Source organism: Salvelinus fontinalis, chromosome 31 (genome assembly GCF_029448725.1).
Source record: "Salvelinus fontinalis isolate EN_2023a chromosome 31, ASM2944872v1, whole genome shotgun sequence".
In the NCBI taxonomy this organism is placed as follows: Eukaryota; Metazoa; Chordata; class Actinopteri; order Salmoniformes; family Salmonidae; genus Salvelinus; species Salvelinus fontinalis.
The window spans coordinates 25,034,392-25,052,470 of record NC_074695.1 but is presented as its reverse complement, the minus strand read 5'-3'; positions in this window follow the sequence as shown (position 1 = coordinate 25,052,470).

Below are 18,079 nucleotides of genomic sequence, written 5' to 3'. Positions count from 1 at the left end.
CTTATCCTCTGCAGCAGAAGCAACTCTGGGTCTTCCTTTCCTATGGCTGTCCTCATGAGAACCAGTCATAGCGCTTGATGGTTTTTGCGACTGCACTTGAAGAAACATTTTCCGGATTGACTGACCTTCATGTCTTACAGTAATGATGGACTGTCATTTCTCTTTGTTTATTTGAGCTGTTCTTGCCATAATATGAACTTGGTCTTTTACCAAATAGGGATATCTTCTGTATACCTCCTCTACCGTGTCACAACACAACTGCTCAAATTCATTAAGAAGGAAAGAAATTCCACAAATTAACTTTTAACAAGGCAGATCTGTTAATGGAAATGCATTGACTACCTAATGAAGATGGTTGAGAGAATGCCAAGAGTGTGAAAAGCTGTCATCAAGGCAAAGGGTGGCTACTTTGAAAAATGTAAAATATAAAATACATTTTGATTTGTTTAACACTTTTTGGTTACTACGTGATTCCATATGTGTAATTTCCTAGTTTTGATGTCTTCACTATTATTCTAAAATGTAGAAAATTGTAAAAATAAAGAAAACCCCTTGAGTAGCTACGAGTAGCTGTGTCCAAGCTTTTTTTTGAACTTTTGAATGGTACTGTATATATTTATATCCCACTCTCCCTGAGACACCCTCAGCGAGTGTGGTCACGGCCAGGGTCTGCCATTGTTAACGGCGACCCTGGAGCAATTAGGGTTAACTGTCTTGCTCAAGCAACTGAAAGGTCGAACTAGCGACCTTTCAGTTACTAGCCCAACACTCTAACTGCTATACGCTCACTGCCACCCTCGCTATGTGAGTTGGCACTCGCTATGTTGTATCTGTCATTACTGTGAAGGTCTTCCTGTGTCATAACAATACAATCAGCGTAACTATTTTTTAACAATTGAGGTGTTAGCTTTGAGTTGTTAAGCCCATCACATCAGCTCATACATCTTAAATTGCAACTTAATTCTACATTTAATAACATTTAAAATATTCTGCCATGATGAAGCCAAATGGAAATGAATTAGTTTGAGATTCCAATGTCATTAGCTATGACCATCTACTGGGAATCAGAGGGTCAGAGTAGACTAGCTGGGATAATGTAACTGGGGAATGATGTGTATGCACACAAACATCCATCTCTGCATAATTTAGAACATCATTTAAACTCAATCATGTAGCTCCACATCAGGCCCAGGTGCTAGGCCCCATGTGCTAAACATTAAGAGGGTTGGTGGCACTGTTGTCCCCTTGGACATATACTAAATATGAGTGGGATACATCTATACTAGTATATGAATACATAATGTAACGTAATCACATATCTCTTACGCATTTCACATAAGACTGTGTTCTTGGCTTTAGAACTGAGCAAGGAAGGATATTTTAAAACTGCAGTCAAACTGATAAAAAGGCTCTTATTAAATACCACAATACAAGTAAAATAGTATTTTCTCCCAGTCTACAGGAGTATACACAAAACCTTTATATGTATTTATGTTTTCCTCAACTTAGATTCAATTGTGCCATGACTTTGTCAGGTTACAGTATGTAGTATGTTAATGGCTACTCCAGAACAAGCCTCCACGCCACGTTGAGACTAGACTATATATAACCACATTAGGGATATAATGCTGTACTATTAAACAGACCAGCGAGGAAAATAATGTCATATGAAAGTACTGATGCCAAGTTCCTCCCCTCTATAGCCTGCCCTTGCTTCTATACACTCCACAGAGACCAGCCGGATCTCTCCTCTCCACAGCTGCTTTCATAGATGCACACTCAGACTGTCTCTGAGTTAATTACAGGAAGACCACTGTCTTACTATGCAGCAGATGGGTTTAGTCAGCAACTTCTCTAAACAACATTTGTAGGCTAAATGTCCTTTGTGAGTCCCCGGGCCCATACTGTCTGATTTGTGTTTGTCTTATACTGTAGTATACTGCCCCCTGCAGTGTCAACAATAACTATGACAGAAAATACTCATCAACAACAAATTTTTCCTGACTAGAATTATGACGATAACGAGACGAGATGTCCTGGTAAAAACAATAACTACTACAAATTACTTTTCATTTTTGGTAGTAACCTAGTATATTTAATTTTACCAATAAATGGCAGTATTGACTCAAGACGGGGGTTTGCTTCCCGCTATCCGTAGCTATTTCTTATGTCTGCCTATATAACTATGACTAAGAAAGCTTCAGGTAGCCAGGTGCATAAGAGAATGTAATTCTAAGTTACAATTAAATACTAAACTGTACTTAAGTCTCATGAGTCGTAACTCTAAGAAGCCTTTAAGGATACTACAATTTTACACCTTCACACTCCTGGGCCAGCCTACACTCAATCATATGACGTACTGAAGAGATAAGTCTTCAGTAAAGACTTAAAGGTTGAGACCGAGTCTGCGTCTCTCACATGGGTAGGCAGACCGTTCCATAAAAATGGAGATCTATAGGAGAAAGCACTGCCTCCCGCTGTTTGCTTAGAAATTCTAGGGACAATTAGGAGGCCTGCGTCTTGTGACCGTAGCGTACGTATAGGTATGTACGGCAGGACCAACTCGGAAAGATAGGTAGGAGCAAGCCCATGTAACGCTTTATAGGTTAACAGTAAAACCTTGAAATCAGCCCTTGCATTAACAGGAAGCCAGTGTAGGGAAGCTAGCACTGGAGTAATATGATCAAATTTCTTGGTTCTAGTCAGGATTCTAGCAGCCGTATTTAGCACTAACTGAAGTTTATTTAGTGCTTTATCTGGGTAGCCGGAAAGTAGAGCATTGCAGTAGTCTAACCTAGAAGTAACAAGTGCATGTATTAATTTTTCTGCATCATTTTTGGACAGAAAATTTCTGATTTTTGCAATGTTACGTAGATGGAATAAAGCTGTCCTTGAAACAGTCTTGATATGTTCGTCAAAAGAGAGATCAGGGTCAAGAGTAACGCCAAGGTCCTTCACAGTTTTATTTGAGATGACTTTACAACCATCAAGATTAATTGTCAGATTTAACAGAAGTTCTCTTTGTTTCTTGGGACCTAGAACAAGCATCTCTGTTTTGTCCGAGTTTAAGAGTAGAAAGTTTTCAGCCATCCACTTCCTTATGTCTGAAACACAGGCTTCTAGCGAGGGCAATTTTGGGGCTTCACCATGTTTCATTGAAATGTACAGCTGTGTGTCGTCCGCATAGCAGTGAAAGTTAACATTATGTTTTCGAATAACATCCCCAAGAGGTAAAATATATAGTGAAAACAATAGTGGTCCTAAAACGGAACCTTGAGGAACACCGAAATGTACAGTTGATTTGTCAGAGGACAAACCATTCACAGAGACAAACTGATATCTTTCCGACAGGTAAGATCTAAACCAGGCCAGAACTTGTCCGTGTAGACCAATTTGGGTTTCCAGTCTCTCCAAAAGAATGTGGTGATTGATGGTGTCAAAGGCAGCACTAAGGTTTAGTAGCACGAGGACAGATGCAGAGCCTCGGTCTGACACCATTAAAAGGTCATTTACCACCTTCACAAGTGCAGTCTCAGTGCTATGATGGGGTCTAAAACCAGACTGAAGCATTTCGTATACATTGTTTGTCTTCAGGAAGGCAGTGAGTTGCTGTGCAACAGCTTTTTCTAAAATTTTTGAGAGGAATGGAAGATTCGATATAGGCCGATAGTTTTTTATATTTTCCGGGTCAAGGTTTGGCTTTTTCAAGAGAGGCTTTATTACTGCCACTTTTAGTGAGTTTGGTACACATCCAGTGGATAGAGAGCTGTTTATTATGTTCAACATAGGAGGGCCAAGCACAGGAAGCAGCTCTTTCAGTTGTTTAGTAGAAATAGGATCCAGTATGCAGCTTGAAGGTTTAGAGGCCATGATTATTTTCATCATTGTGTCAAGAGATATAGTACTAAAACACTTAAGTGTCTCTCCCGATCCCAGGCCCTGACAGAGCTGTGCAGATCCAGGACAGCTAAGCCCTGGAGGAATACGCAGATTCAAAGAGGAGTCCGTAATTTGCTTTCTAATGGTCATGATCTTTTCCTCAAAGAAGTTCATGAATTTATTACTGCTGAAGTGACAGCCATCCTCTCTTGGGGAATGCTGCTTTTTAGTTAGCTTTGCAACAGTATCAAAAAGAAATTTTGGATTGTTCTTATTTTCCTCAATTAAGTTGGAAAAGTAGGATGATCGAGCAGCAGTGAGGGCTCTTCGGTACTGCACGGTACTGTCTTTCCAAGCTAGTCGGAAGACTTCCAGTTTGGTGTGGCGCCATTTCCGTTCCAATTTTCTGGAAGCTTGCTTCAGAGCTCGGGTATTTTCTGTATACCAGGGAGCTAGTTTCTTATGACAAATGTTTTTCGTTTTTAGGGGTGCAACTGCATCTAGGGTATTGCGCAAGGTTAAATTGAGTTCCTCAGTTAGGTGGTTAACTGATCTTTGTCCTCTGACGTCCTTGGGTAGGCAGAAGGAGTCTGGAAGGGCATCAAGGAATTTTTGTGTTGTCTGAGAATTTATAGCACAACTTTTGATGCTCCTTGGTTGGGGTCTGAGCAGATTATTTGTTGCGATTGCAAACGTAATAAAATGGTGGTCTGATAGTCCAGGATTATGTGGAAAAACATTAAGAACTACAACATTTATTCCATGGGACAAAACTAGGTCCAGAGTATGACTGTGGCAGTGAGTAGGTCCAGAGACATGTTGGACAAAACCCACTGAGTCGATGATGGCTCCGAAAGACTTTTGGAGTGGGTCTGTGGACTTCTCCATATGAATATTAAAATCACCAAAAAATAGAATATGATCTGCTATGACTACAAGGTCTGATAGGAATTCAGGGAACTCAGAGAGGAACGCTGTATATGGCCCAGGAGGCCTGTAAAGAGTAGCTATAAAAAGTGATTGAGTAGGCTGCATAGATTTCATGACTAGAAGCTCAAAAGAAGAAAACGTCATCATTTTTTTTTTTGTAAATTGAAATTTGCTATCGTAAATGTTAGCAACACCTCCGCCTTTGCGGGATGCACGGGGGATATGGTCACTAGTGTAACCAGGAGGAGAGGCCTCATTTAACACAGTAAATTCATCAGGCTTAAGCCATGTTTCAGTCAGGCCAATCACATCAAGATTATGATCAGTGATTAGTTCATTGACTATGACTGCCTTTGAAGTGAGGGATCTAACATTAAGTAACCCTATTTTGAGATGTGAGGTATCACGATCTCTTTCAATAATGGCAGGAATGGAGGAGGTCTTTATCCTAGTGAGATTGCTAAGGCGAACACCGCCATGTTTAGTTTTGCCCAACCTAGGTCGAGGCACAGACACAGTCTCAATGGGGATGGCTGAGCTGACTACACTGACTGTGTTATTGGCAGACTCCACTAAGCTGGCAGGTTGGCTAACAGCCTGCTGCCTGGCCTGCACCCTATTTCATTGTGGAGCTAGGGGAGTTAGAGCCCTATCTATGTTAGTAGATAAGATGAGAGCACCCCTCCAGCTAGGATGGAGTCCGTCACTCCTCAGCAGGTCAGGCTTGGTCCTGTTTGTGGGTGAGTCCCAGAAAGAGGGCCAATTATCTACAAATTCTATCGTTTGGTAGGGGCAGAAAACAGTTTTCAACCAGCGATTGAGTTGTGAGACTCTGCTGTAGAGCTCGTCACTCCCCCTAACTGGGAGGGGGCCAGAGACAATTACTCGATGCCGACACATCTTTCTAGCTGATTTACACGCTGAAGCTATGTTGCACTTGGTGACCTCTGACTGTTTCATCCTAACATCGTTGGTGCCGACGTGGATAACAATATCTCTATACTCTCTACACTCGCCAGATTTAGCTTTAGCCAGCACCATCTTTAGATTAGCCTTAACGTCGGTAGCCCTGCCCCCTGGTCAACAGTGTATGATCGCTGGGTGATTCGTTTTAAGTCTAATACTGCGGGTAATGGAGTCGCCAATGACTAGAGTTTTCAATTTGTCAGAGCTAATGGTTGGAGCCTTCGGCGTCTCAGACCCCGTAGCGGGAGGAGTAGAGACAAGAGAAGACTCAGCCTCAGACTCCGACTCGCTAGATAATGGGGAAAACCGGTTGAAAGTTTCTGTCGGCTGAACGAGCGACACCAGTTGAGCATTCCAACAGCATTTCCCTCCAGAAGCCATGAGAAAGTTGTCCGGCTGCGGGGACTGTGCGGGGGGGTTTATACTAACGTTAGTATCTGTACTTACTGGTGGCACAGACGCTGTTTCATCCTTTCCTACACTGAAATTACCCTTGCCTAACGATTGCGTCTGAAGCTGGGCTTGCAGCACAGCTATCCTCGCCATAAGGCGATCGTTCTCCTGTATATTATGAGTAAAGCGACTTCAATTAGAAGACATCATGTTAATGTTACTACTTAGCTTCGGCTGTTGAAGGTGCTGACGAACCATGTCTAGATAAAACGTCCGGGGTGAAAAAGTTGAATGAGGGAAAAAAGTTGCGATGGAAAAACTAAAAATATAAACGTTAATTAAAAAGAGAGAAAAAAAAAAACGTAAAGTTGTCAGCTAGCAAAGTAAAGTTGGCAACAAAACGCACAGCAACAAAATGCACAGCAACACGTCTGCAAATTCAAGAGGAATTTAAACGCTTACCTTTCTGCACCAGCTATCTTCCAAAGAACTATGGAGGGAGTTCGGCAGGGGATACCCAAGGTAGCGGTTTACCTCGACGACATTCTTGTCACGGGAGTCACGAAGGAGGAACATCTCAGAAACTTAGGTGAAGTTTTGAGGAGGATGTAGGACGCCGGTCTCCGGCTGAAGAGGAGCAAGTGTACACTGTTAGCTGATGAAGTGCAGTACCTGGGTCACAAGGTGGATGCCAAGGGGTTACACACTGTCAAAGCTAAAGTGAGGGCTGTTGTGGAAGCTCCAGCTCCAACAAACGTTACAGAGCTGAAAGCCTATCTAGGCTTACTGAACTATTACAATCGCTTCCTCCCGAACCTCTCTACTCTCTTAGCTCCTCTACATCAACTTCTAAGGAAGGATGTGGCCTGGAAATGGTCAGAAAGACAGGAAGAAGCTTTTGCAAAGTCAAAGGTGTTACTGCAATCAGCTGAAGTACTAGTGCACTACTCAGCAGACAGAGATCTCATCTTATCGTGTGATGCCTCATCGTATGGTGTGGGGGCGGTGCTATCCCACCGGATGGATAATGGTGCAGAGAAACCTATCGGGTTCATGTCAAGAACGTTGTCGCCAGCGGAGAAAAAGTACTCTCAGCTGGACAAGGAAGGACTGGCTGTCATATTCGGAATACAGAGATTCCACAAGTACACAAGCCTCTGATCTGAACATGAACAAAAGCCAGTACCACAAATGGTCTCTCCAAGAGTTCAACGTTGGGCTGTGTGGCTCAGGGCGTACGAGTACAGAATAATTTACAAACTAGGTAGATACCATGGGAATGCTGATGCTCTGAGTAGGCTGCCTGTTCCAGAAATCATCATTCAGGAAGAAGAAAATGACCAGGTTTTGATGATCGACGTGTTGGATGATGCACCGGTGAACACAGCACAAATCAGGCAATGGACTTCAAAGGATGTGACGTTATCACAAGTGCATGAATTTATCCTGAAAGGATGGCCTACAGTGACAGAGCCTCAGATCATGCCTTACTACACTCGCCGCTTGGCATTGAGTGTTCGAGATGGATGTGTTCTGTGGGGTTCAAGAGCAGTTATCCCACCACAAGGGCGGGGGTTGCTACTGAAGTTGTTGCATCAGTCGCATCCAGGTATGTCGAATGAAAGGCCTAGCAAGGTCATATGTCTGGTGGTCAAAGATGGACCACGATGTGGAAAATGAGGTTAGCCGGTGTGCAGATTGTCAGAGTAACAGGAAGTTACCCCCCACCGCGCCATTACATCCATGGGAATGGCCAGAAAAACCATGGACATGACTACATGTGGACTACGCTGGACGTTTCCTAGGAAACATGTTCCTTGTGCTGATTGATTCTCATTCAAAGTGGATGGATGTTTACCCCATGAACACGTCAACATCGTACGCTACGATTGAGAAGTTGAGACAAAGCTTCAGTGTTATGGGATTGCCTCAAATGTTGGTTAATGACAATGCTACTTGTGAATTCAGTGCTTGTAAAACAAGCTTCATGAAACAAAATGGAATTCAGCATGTAACGTCGGCCCCTTTTCACCCATCTTCAAACGGATTAGCAGAACATGCAGTTCAGACCTTGAAGGAGGGGATGAGGAAGATGCAAGGGCCCAGCATTGAAACAAAGGTGTCAAGATTCTTGTTTAGCTACAGGATTACTCCTCAAGCTACAACTGGGTTGTCACCTGCAGAAATGTTGATGTCAAGGAGGTTAAGGTCAACCTTGGATCTCATCAGACCAGACCTGAAAATTAAAATACAACAAAAGCAATGTAATCAAAAATATAATCATGACACCCGAGCCAAACTCAGAAGTTTCTCACCTGGAGATGATGTCTATACAAGAAACTATGGGTTTGGTCCTAAATGGATTCCAGCTACCATTGAGGATTGCTCAGGACCAGTATCTTATACTGTGATCATCGGAAGTGGACAAAGACTAAGGAGACACGTGGATCAGATCCGAGCTCGAAATCCAGTTCCATCCAGAGATCTGGATCAATTCTTAAACGAGCAGGACAGGACATTGGAACGTTCCCCAGAGTTGCAGTTGGACAAACCACCTGAGACCAACAATGCTCAACTTCCTGAGACCACCAGTCTGGGACGACCTCCTCCTGTGAAGTCTCCACAAAAGGACTTTGTTTCACCATCAAGGGGTGAAGATCTGGTGGCACCAGCTACACCACCTCTGAGACGCTCTATTAGAGAGAGACCAGATTTTTCAGATCGTAAAGGAGATCATTTTTGAAAAAATGTAAATAAGAAAATAGCATAGCTCAGAAAGGAATTAAGTTGGGTTATTAGCTTTAAAGGGGGGGAATGTAGTAACCTGGTATATTTATGTTTACCAATAGATGGCAGTATTGACTCAAGACGGGGGTTTGCTTCCCGCTATCCGTAGCTATTTCTTATGTCTGCCTATATAACTATGACTAAGAAAGCTTCAGGTAGCTTAAGCCAGGTGCATTGGAGAATGTAATTCTAAGTTACAATTAAATACTAAACCGTACTTAAGACTCATGAGTCGTAACTCTAAGAAGCCTTTAAGGATACTACAATTTTAGTCCACGAAAATGTGATGAGAAGAATTCCATATGATACCTATGGACATGTCATTTGACACAAAGTTAATTTTGATATGTTTTGTCCAATCCTAAGCATGCATGTTTGCAGAATATTTAATGCAAACCTCTCATTGGCAGAATTGACATCTTTCAGTTGCCTGGTCTGATTGTGCTGACCTGCCGGCATTCAGTCACTTGTCAATCTTTTGAAACGATGCGAAGGTGGGACACTTGATTTTTAACTAACCTCAACTGGAAACAATGTTTACTCTCTTTTACATTCATGTAGGCTATTTTTACTTTGATCACATCAGTCGGTCTATTTTACCATATGCACTGTTATTCATTTATCTCTGTTGCTGCTCTCAAGCAGCAGTCTGCAAATGCGAGTTGTGGTTGCTTTTATCCTATGGGAAAAACAAATGCTATTTGTTGAATATTAGGAGTATAGTAATACTTCTGTTTTTTGTGAGGCTCAAATGTTCACCTTTTAGAGGAAACCACCATTTTTTTACCCCCTTTTAAGGATATGATGGGTAGAAAATCAGAGCAGTAAATTGTTTAACCTGTAGCCAAGGCTTTAAGGTTAATTATGGCTGGCGTTGATTATTTAATTGATTATGCCAGAGAAGCCAGTGTTTGACGCATATATTGGCACAGGTGTTGTTTTTATTTTATTTATTTAACCTTTATTTAACTAGGCAAGTCAGTTAAGAACAAATTCTTATTTAAAATGACAGCCTTCCCCGGCAACGCCCTATGGGACTCTCAATCACAGCCAGTTGTGATACAGCCTGGATTTGAACCAGAGTGTCTGTAGTGACACATCACTGAAATGCAGTGCCTTAGGCTACCAAGTGGCGCAACGGTCTAAGTAAGATAACAATATTTCAGCAATGTGCAGCTACTATGGTCTTTACAGTACAAGCTGTAGAGAGAAGGGTACATTATACCAAGGAGGTGGCTTTTGAATAGTAGGCCTAGGATGTTCCTTACCTGTTAACACAATCACGCTAGGCCCGGTCTAACAGGGTAAGAAAGTAGGGTGGATCTAGGAAGAGGATCGTTCAGGTTGTTAATAAATATATGTCGAGAACTCATAAATATGACATTCCTGCTGGGAAAAATGCACGTGAATGCTCCTCCAACTCATAAATATGACTAGGGAGGAATCTCAATTCCATACTCCTTATGTCCTCTCTCCTCGCCTCTTTCTCAAAACCCATTGGATGAGAAAGCTAGAGGTCCAGCCCCACTGACCTTCTCCTACAATTGGTTTTGAGAAGGAGGCAAGGAGATAGGAGAGAGGAAACGAGGAGTATGCAATTGAGATTCCCTGTATGAAACTCGGGTATGATCTCTGGACCACAATCTTTCCCGCATACTGAACTCTGATGTCACGCACCACTGAAAATAGCAACAAACATGGCCGTGATTTCGGCTGTCAATGGTGAGAATGGTTCTTGCGGCCCTTCTGAGCTACGAGCACATGAATGCTCCAAGTCGTTACTCCGAAGTAGACAAGCCGTTCCTCCGATCACTCTGACATGATGTGAACGTGCATAAAGACAGAGCCCAGAAAGACCACATCCTGTCAAACTGATCTATATTTTACACCTTCTACACTGCAAATTGGCCAGTGTTACCTAGTGTTGATTTTGCAGTGTAACATTTCTAGTGTTGAGTCAGGTGTTAAATTAACACTCATTGGTGAAAAAGAACCTCCGTGTTGGTGTTAATAACCAGTGTTAACCCAAAACCAAGCCCATCATTATCATATTTCCCAGCATACTCTATTGCATGTTGATTTTTAGAATTGTTTGTTTCAATATCTATGTTTTTGCATGTACATTAAATAATTAATCAATCTTATGCTACTCAAATATAAATGACATAAATTTTTCTAAACTAATCCAAAATGTTACTTCTAACTATCCATTACTGAAATAGTTGATCCAGTTGAAATACAGGTCATTTTGCATTCAGCTGGATTCCAATAGCAATTACACATCACTTTGCGAACCATCATAATCTGACTTGCAAGCTAGAAAACCTTGAGTTTCAGGCCACTGTATTATGGTAAAGTAGGCCCTCAAAATTAGGACTTATTAAATAAAGAATTACATTTTAATGATATCATATTCACTTGGGATCTCACTTTGTGAAGGCCACAGGACTGAAAATTGATGAATCCAACAACCATTTCTCTATCACTGACAAATAGTCATGGGTGGTAACTCTACAATTCACTCAAAAGGCAAGGCACTCTTGGAAAAATGAAAATAAGGCTTTACACTAAGCAGTGTGTTATTTCAGCACTTAAAAGCGTGGACCTGTATAGACACTGGAACAGTGTTAAATGTAACACTGTCAGTGTTACCAACATCTTTCACAGTAATAAACTCGGGGGTAACTCCAGAATTAAAAGAGCTCCTCAACCAGATTTTTTTTTTTTTAATCAGGTGGCACTAAAGAGGGGGAAAAATATTCAGACAAGACTCAAAAGTAAAATCAAGGAGTGCAATGGAGCATACAAAGAAAAAATTGAAAACCTTTTCAAAATTAAGGACAAGGACAGTAGGGAAGCCTTGCAAGGGCTACAGACCATTACAGGCTACAAACCAAAGAGACTTTGTATGACCATCGAAAATGACCTTGTTTTTGCAAATGATTTGAACAGTTTCTATTGTAGGTTTGAGTGGTTCTGGACAGTATAGACAGCATACTATTGATACTGTATGCAGATCTCTGTGAATGACATCAAGCAATTCTTTCAAGTGTTAACCCACGAAAATCATATGGTCCAGCAGCAGCAAGGCACTTCAGGCCTGCGTAGACCAGCTCACATTACCATTCCAAAAGCTTTTCCAGCTGTCACTGGACAGTGGGATAATTCCAGATTTATGGAAAAAGTTGCTGATTGTTCCAATACCAAAAAACAACAGGCCCAAATAAAATAGCGATTTAAGCCCTGTAGTGAAAAAAAACTCAAAAACAAATTATCTCTGGTCTCATCTCAATTAGATCCAAATCAATTAGCCTACTGTGTCTACAGCGGTGTTGATGATGGGTTACTGGTCATACTGAACAATATCTATGAACACTTATAATAGGCAAATAGCCTAGTGAAAATTGTATTAATTGACTTCAGTTGTGCTTTTAACACCATCCAACCCCACCTACTGATGGATAAACTAGTGAATTTGGGTGTCAACTCTAACCGAGGTAAAGACAGATTACCGTAGGATATTCGATGAATATTTGCCTGCAGTTTTCCTTACGTCCACCAACAGCAGTTAGGGACCGTCAACATAGTGACAAATTAAATTATTAAAATTTCAATAGCTCTTTAACCATTCCTCATAAAACTTTAAAAACTGGTCCTAGCTAACATGATGGCATAGACACACATAGCACACACTTGTTTTGTCTGTTTACATCTCACACGATTTAAAGTTGTTTATTTGAATTTTTGAAATTCAATAGCGCCTTGGTCATGTGACGCACACACCTCAAACAAGGTTCATAGTGTACACTCAGTGGGCCTACACATTGCACACCCTTTTATTTGTCCATTTACAGCTCATGAGATTTTACAAAATGTTTAAAATATTCAACTTTCAATAGCTCCTTAGTCTAAAGACCTACAACCCTCAAACAACTTTCAGAATCTCCACTGAGTAGCCGTATACAGTTGAAGTCAGAAATTTACATACACTTAGGTTGAAGTCATTAAAACTCATTTTTCAACCACTCCACAAATTTCTTGTTAACAAACTATAGTTTTGGCAAGTTGGTTAGGACATCTACTTTGTGCATGACACAAGTCATTGTTCCAACAATTGTTTACAGACAGATTATTTCACTTATAATTCACTGTATCACAATTCCAGTGGGTCAGAAGTTTACATAAACTAAGTTGACTGTGCCTTTAAACAGCTTGGAAAATTCCAGAAAAGGATGTCATGGCTTTAGAAGCTTCTGATAGGCTAATTAAGTATCTGTATCCACAGTAAAACAAGTCCTATATCAACATAACCTGAAAGGCCGCTCAGCAAGGAAGAAGCCACTGCTCCAAAACCGCCATAAAAAAGCCAGACTACGGTTTGCAACTGCACATGGAGAAATGTCCTCTGGTCTGATGAAACAAAAATAGAACTGTTTGGTCATAATGACCATTATGTTTGGAGGAAAAGGGGGATGCTTGCAAGCCGAAGAACACCATCCCAACTGTGATGCGCGGGGGTGGCAGCATCAAGTTGTGCGGGTGCTTTCTGCAGGAGGGACTGGTACACTTCACAAAATAGATGGCATCATGAGAATGCTAAATTATGTGGATATATTGAAGCAACTTCTCAAGACATCAGTCAGGAAGTTAAAGCTTGGTCGCAAATGGGTCTTCCAAATGGACAATGACCCCAAGCATACTTCCAAAGTTGTGGCAGAATGGCTTAAGTACAACAAAGTCAAGGTATTTGAGTGGCCATCACAAAGCCCTGACCTCAATCCTATAGAAAATGTGTGGGCAGAACTGAAAAAGCGCGTGCGAGCAAGGAGGCCTACAAACCTGACTCAGTTACTCCAGCTCTATCAGGAGGAATGGGCCAAAATTCACCCAACTTATTGTGTGACGCTTGTGGAAGGCTACTTGAAAAGTTTGACCCAAGTTAAACCGTTTAAAGGCAATGCTACCAAATACTAATTGAGTGTATGTTAACTTCTGACCCAGTAGGAATGTGATGAAAGAAATAAAAGCTGAAATAAATAATTATCTCTACTGTTATTCTGACATTTCACATTCTTATAATAAAGTGGTGATCCTAACTGACCTAAGACAGGGATTTTTACTAGGATTAAATGTCAGGAATTGTGAAAAACTGAGTTTAAATGTATTTGGCTAAGGTATATGTAAACTTCCGACTTCAACTGTACTTTTGTATATATTGTGTATATATATTTATATACAGTGCCTTCGAAAAGTATTCAGACCCCTTGACTTTTTTCAAATTTTGTTACGTTACAGCCTTCTAAAATTCCTCATCAATCTACACATAATACCCGATAATGATGAATCAAAAACAGTTAAGACATTTTTGCAAATGTATAAAAAACAACTGAAATATCACATTTATATAAGTATTCAGACCCTTTACTCAGTACTTTGTTAAAGCAACCTGTTTGGGCTAGGCGTCCCACTAGCGGGACAACTTCCGGTGAAACTGGCGGGCGCGCAATTCAAATAATCATAAAAACTATGGATATTAAACATTTAGGTACATACAAGTATCTTATATAGGTTGAAAGCTTAAATTATTGTTAATCTAACTGCGCTGTCCGATTTACAGTAGCCATTACAGCTAAAGCATGCCATGCGATTGTTTGAGGACGATGCCCCACATCAAAATATTTTTACACCGGCACACGTTTCCTAAATTCACAAATAGCGATTAAATATTGACTTACTTTTTAAAAATCTTCCTCTGATTTGTCATCCAAAGGGTCCCAGCCAGAACATGTAGTGTCGTTTTGTTAGATAAAATCCTTCTTTATATCCCAAAAAGTCACTTTAGTTGGCGCCATCGATTTGAGTAATCCACTCTTCAACATGCAGAGACAGGAATCTGAAAATCTACCGCTAAACTTTGTTTCAACAAGTCAAAATACGTTTCTATTGACTCATCAGATACCCTAAAATGTAATCAAACTATAATATTTCTTACGGAAAGAAGTATGTTCAATAGGAAACCAATTTTAGCAGGTGCATCTTGTCTTCATCGCACGCCAAAACACGAATTTCCAAGACTGTGTCCTTCTACTAAAACTCATATTTCTTATTCGTTTTGGAAGTTACAAGCCTGAAACCTTGCACATAGACTGCTGACACCCAGTGGAAGCCATAAGAATTGCATCCTGGGAGCTAGAAACGAGTATGCCCTTATATTTGCCATTGGAAGAGCATGGTCTCTAGGGGATTTTCTCCTACCATATGTAGTGTGTCATACTCTCCTACATTATTTTAATATTTCTACAAACTTAACCTGTTGAGGATGGGGGCGCTGTTGTGACTATTTATGCTAATCGTGTAATTTTTGAAACGGCTTCCCACAAAATCCTTGATCGTACAATATGCATATTATTATTATTATTGGATAGAAAACAGTCTATAGTTTCTATAGGAGTTGAAATTTTGTCTCTAAGTGGAACAGAGCCCATTCTACATCAATTTCCCTGACATGGAGTCAGATTTCAGAAATTTTGGCCCCTGATCTGGAGTCAGTTAAAAGGGCACTGTTATTGCTATGAGTATACGGACACTGCTTACGTCTTCCCCTGGATGCCTTGACGTGATGACGATTTGAATGGGGTCGATTGCGCGTTCACAGGCACTATAAATTAAAAAAACCTGTAGCTAGCAAGTCTTTTCTTGCTGCGTAATGCGCCTGGAGGACATCGACCCGCACTTGTTCCAAGCATTAGTGGAGGGAGTAATATTACTCTGGTCATGTTTCTACTCGTTATGGGAGTTAAAAACATCATAAGGTAGTTACTTTAAAGCGTTTTATAGCAATTTATATCCGTTTAGTGCGATTTTGGGACATTTATTTCTGAAACGCTGTGAATTGCTGGGCACGCTTCCAGTTCATCCCGAACGCAGTTGGCATTTCCACATGGCAAGAGGACAGCTTTCCACCAAAAGACGATTGGACCCAAGAAAGGATCCTTTGCCCAAGATACTGATGGAAGAACAGCTCAAAGTAGGACATTTTTATTATGATAAATCGTGTTTCTGTCGAAAAATGTTAGTGGCTTAGGACGCCATGTTTTTTGACGTAGCTTCGCTTGGCGCAAACTGTATTGAAAAGTAAGGATAATTTAAAAAATGTAATTCCGCGATTGTATTAAGAATTAAATTGTCTATCAATCCCTGTCCACCCTATATTTTTTAGTCACGTTTATGAGTATTTATGTATAAGAGTAGATCACTGTCTAATATGGCGCACGGACATTTTCTCACCAGCTGGGCTACATTTCACATTGTCTAACCATGATTTTGGTGGCTAAATATAAACATTTTCGATCAAACTCTATATGGATTGTGTAATATGATGTTACAGGAGTGTCATCTGAAGAATTCTGAGAAGGTTAGTGAAAAAATTAATATATTTTGGCGATGTTGACTTTTATCGCTCACTTTGGCTAGAATCAATGCTGGGCTGCTATGTGCTATGTGCTATGCTAATATAACGATTTATTGTGTTTTCGCTGTAAGACACTTAGAAAATCTGAAATATTGTCTGTATTCACAGGATCTGTGTCTTTCGATTAGTGTATGCTGTCTATTTTTACGAAATGTTTGATGATTAGTAAGTAGGTAAACACGTTGCTCTATGTAGTTTTTCTAGTCCATTTGTGACGGTGGGTGCAATTGTAACCTATGCCATCTACCTGAAATATGCACTTTTTTCTAACAAAACCTATCCCATACCATAAATATGTTATCAGACTGTCATCTGATGAGTTTTTTTCTTGGTTAGGGGCTATAAATATCTTAGTTTAGCCGAATTGGTGATAGCTACTGGTGTTGGTGGACAAATAAAAGATGGTGGATTATGCTAATGTCTTTTTAGGTAATAGATGTACATCTTTACATATTGTGTCTTCCCTGTAAAACATTTTAAAAATCGGACATGTTGGCTGGATTCACAAGATCTGTGTCTTTCATTAGCTGTATTGGACTTTAATGTGTGAAAGTTAAATATTTTAAAAAATATATTTTTTTTGAATTTCGCGGCACTGGTTTTTCAGTGGGGGTGGGGGGGGAGTGCCGCTAGCGGCACCCTCATCCTAGACAGGTTAAAAGTGTTTTATTTCCAATGGTACCAATTATATGCATATCCTGACCTCAGGGCCTGAGTAACAGGCAGTTTACTTTGGGCACGTCAGTCAGGTGGAAATTGAGAAAAAGGACCCTAGCCCTAAGAAGCAGCTTTGGCAGCAATTACAGCCTCGAGTGTTCTTGGGTGTGATGCTACAAGCTTGGCACACCTGTATTTTGGGAATTTCTCCCATTCTTCTCTGCAGATCCTCTCAAGCTCTGTCTCAAGCTCTGCACAGCTATTTTCAGGTTTCCAGAGATGTTAGATCAGGTTCAAGTCTGGGCTCTTGCTAGGCCACTCAAGGACATTCAGAGAGTTGTCGCGAAGCCACTACTGCGTTGTCTTGGCTGTGTCCTGAGCGCTCTGGAGCAGGTTTTCATCAAAATCCTCTCTGTACTTCATTTTTGCCTCAATCCTGACTAGTCTCAAAATCAAAAAGATGCGTCTGGTTTCCTCCAGACGTGACACTTGGCATTCAGGCCAAAGAGTGTAATCTTGGTTTCATCAGACCAGAGAATCTTGTTTCTCATGGTCTGAGAGTCCTTTAGGTGCCTTCTGGAAAACTCCAAGCGGGCTGTCATGTGCCTTTTACTGAAGAGTGGCTTCCGTCTGGCCACTCTACCATAAAGGTCTGATTGGTGGAGTGCTGCAGAGATGGTTGTCCTTCTGGAAGGTTCTCCCATCTCCACAGAGGAGCTCTGGAGCTCTGTCAGAGTGACCATCAGGTTCTTGTTCACCTCACTGACCAAGGCCCTTCTCCCCCGATTGCTCAGTTTGGCTGGGCGGCCAGCTCTAGGAAGAGTCTTTGTGGTTCCAAACTTCTTCCATTTAAGAATGATGGAGGCGAGGGGGACAAAATGGCGCCGTAGAGAGAACACTGTGTTTCAGCGAGCTCCCGTGGCATTCGTAAATTTATATTCTTTCATTAATCTCCTAGCTTGAAAAAGTGGTAGAATTGGCTAAATAAGTTATCCT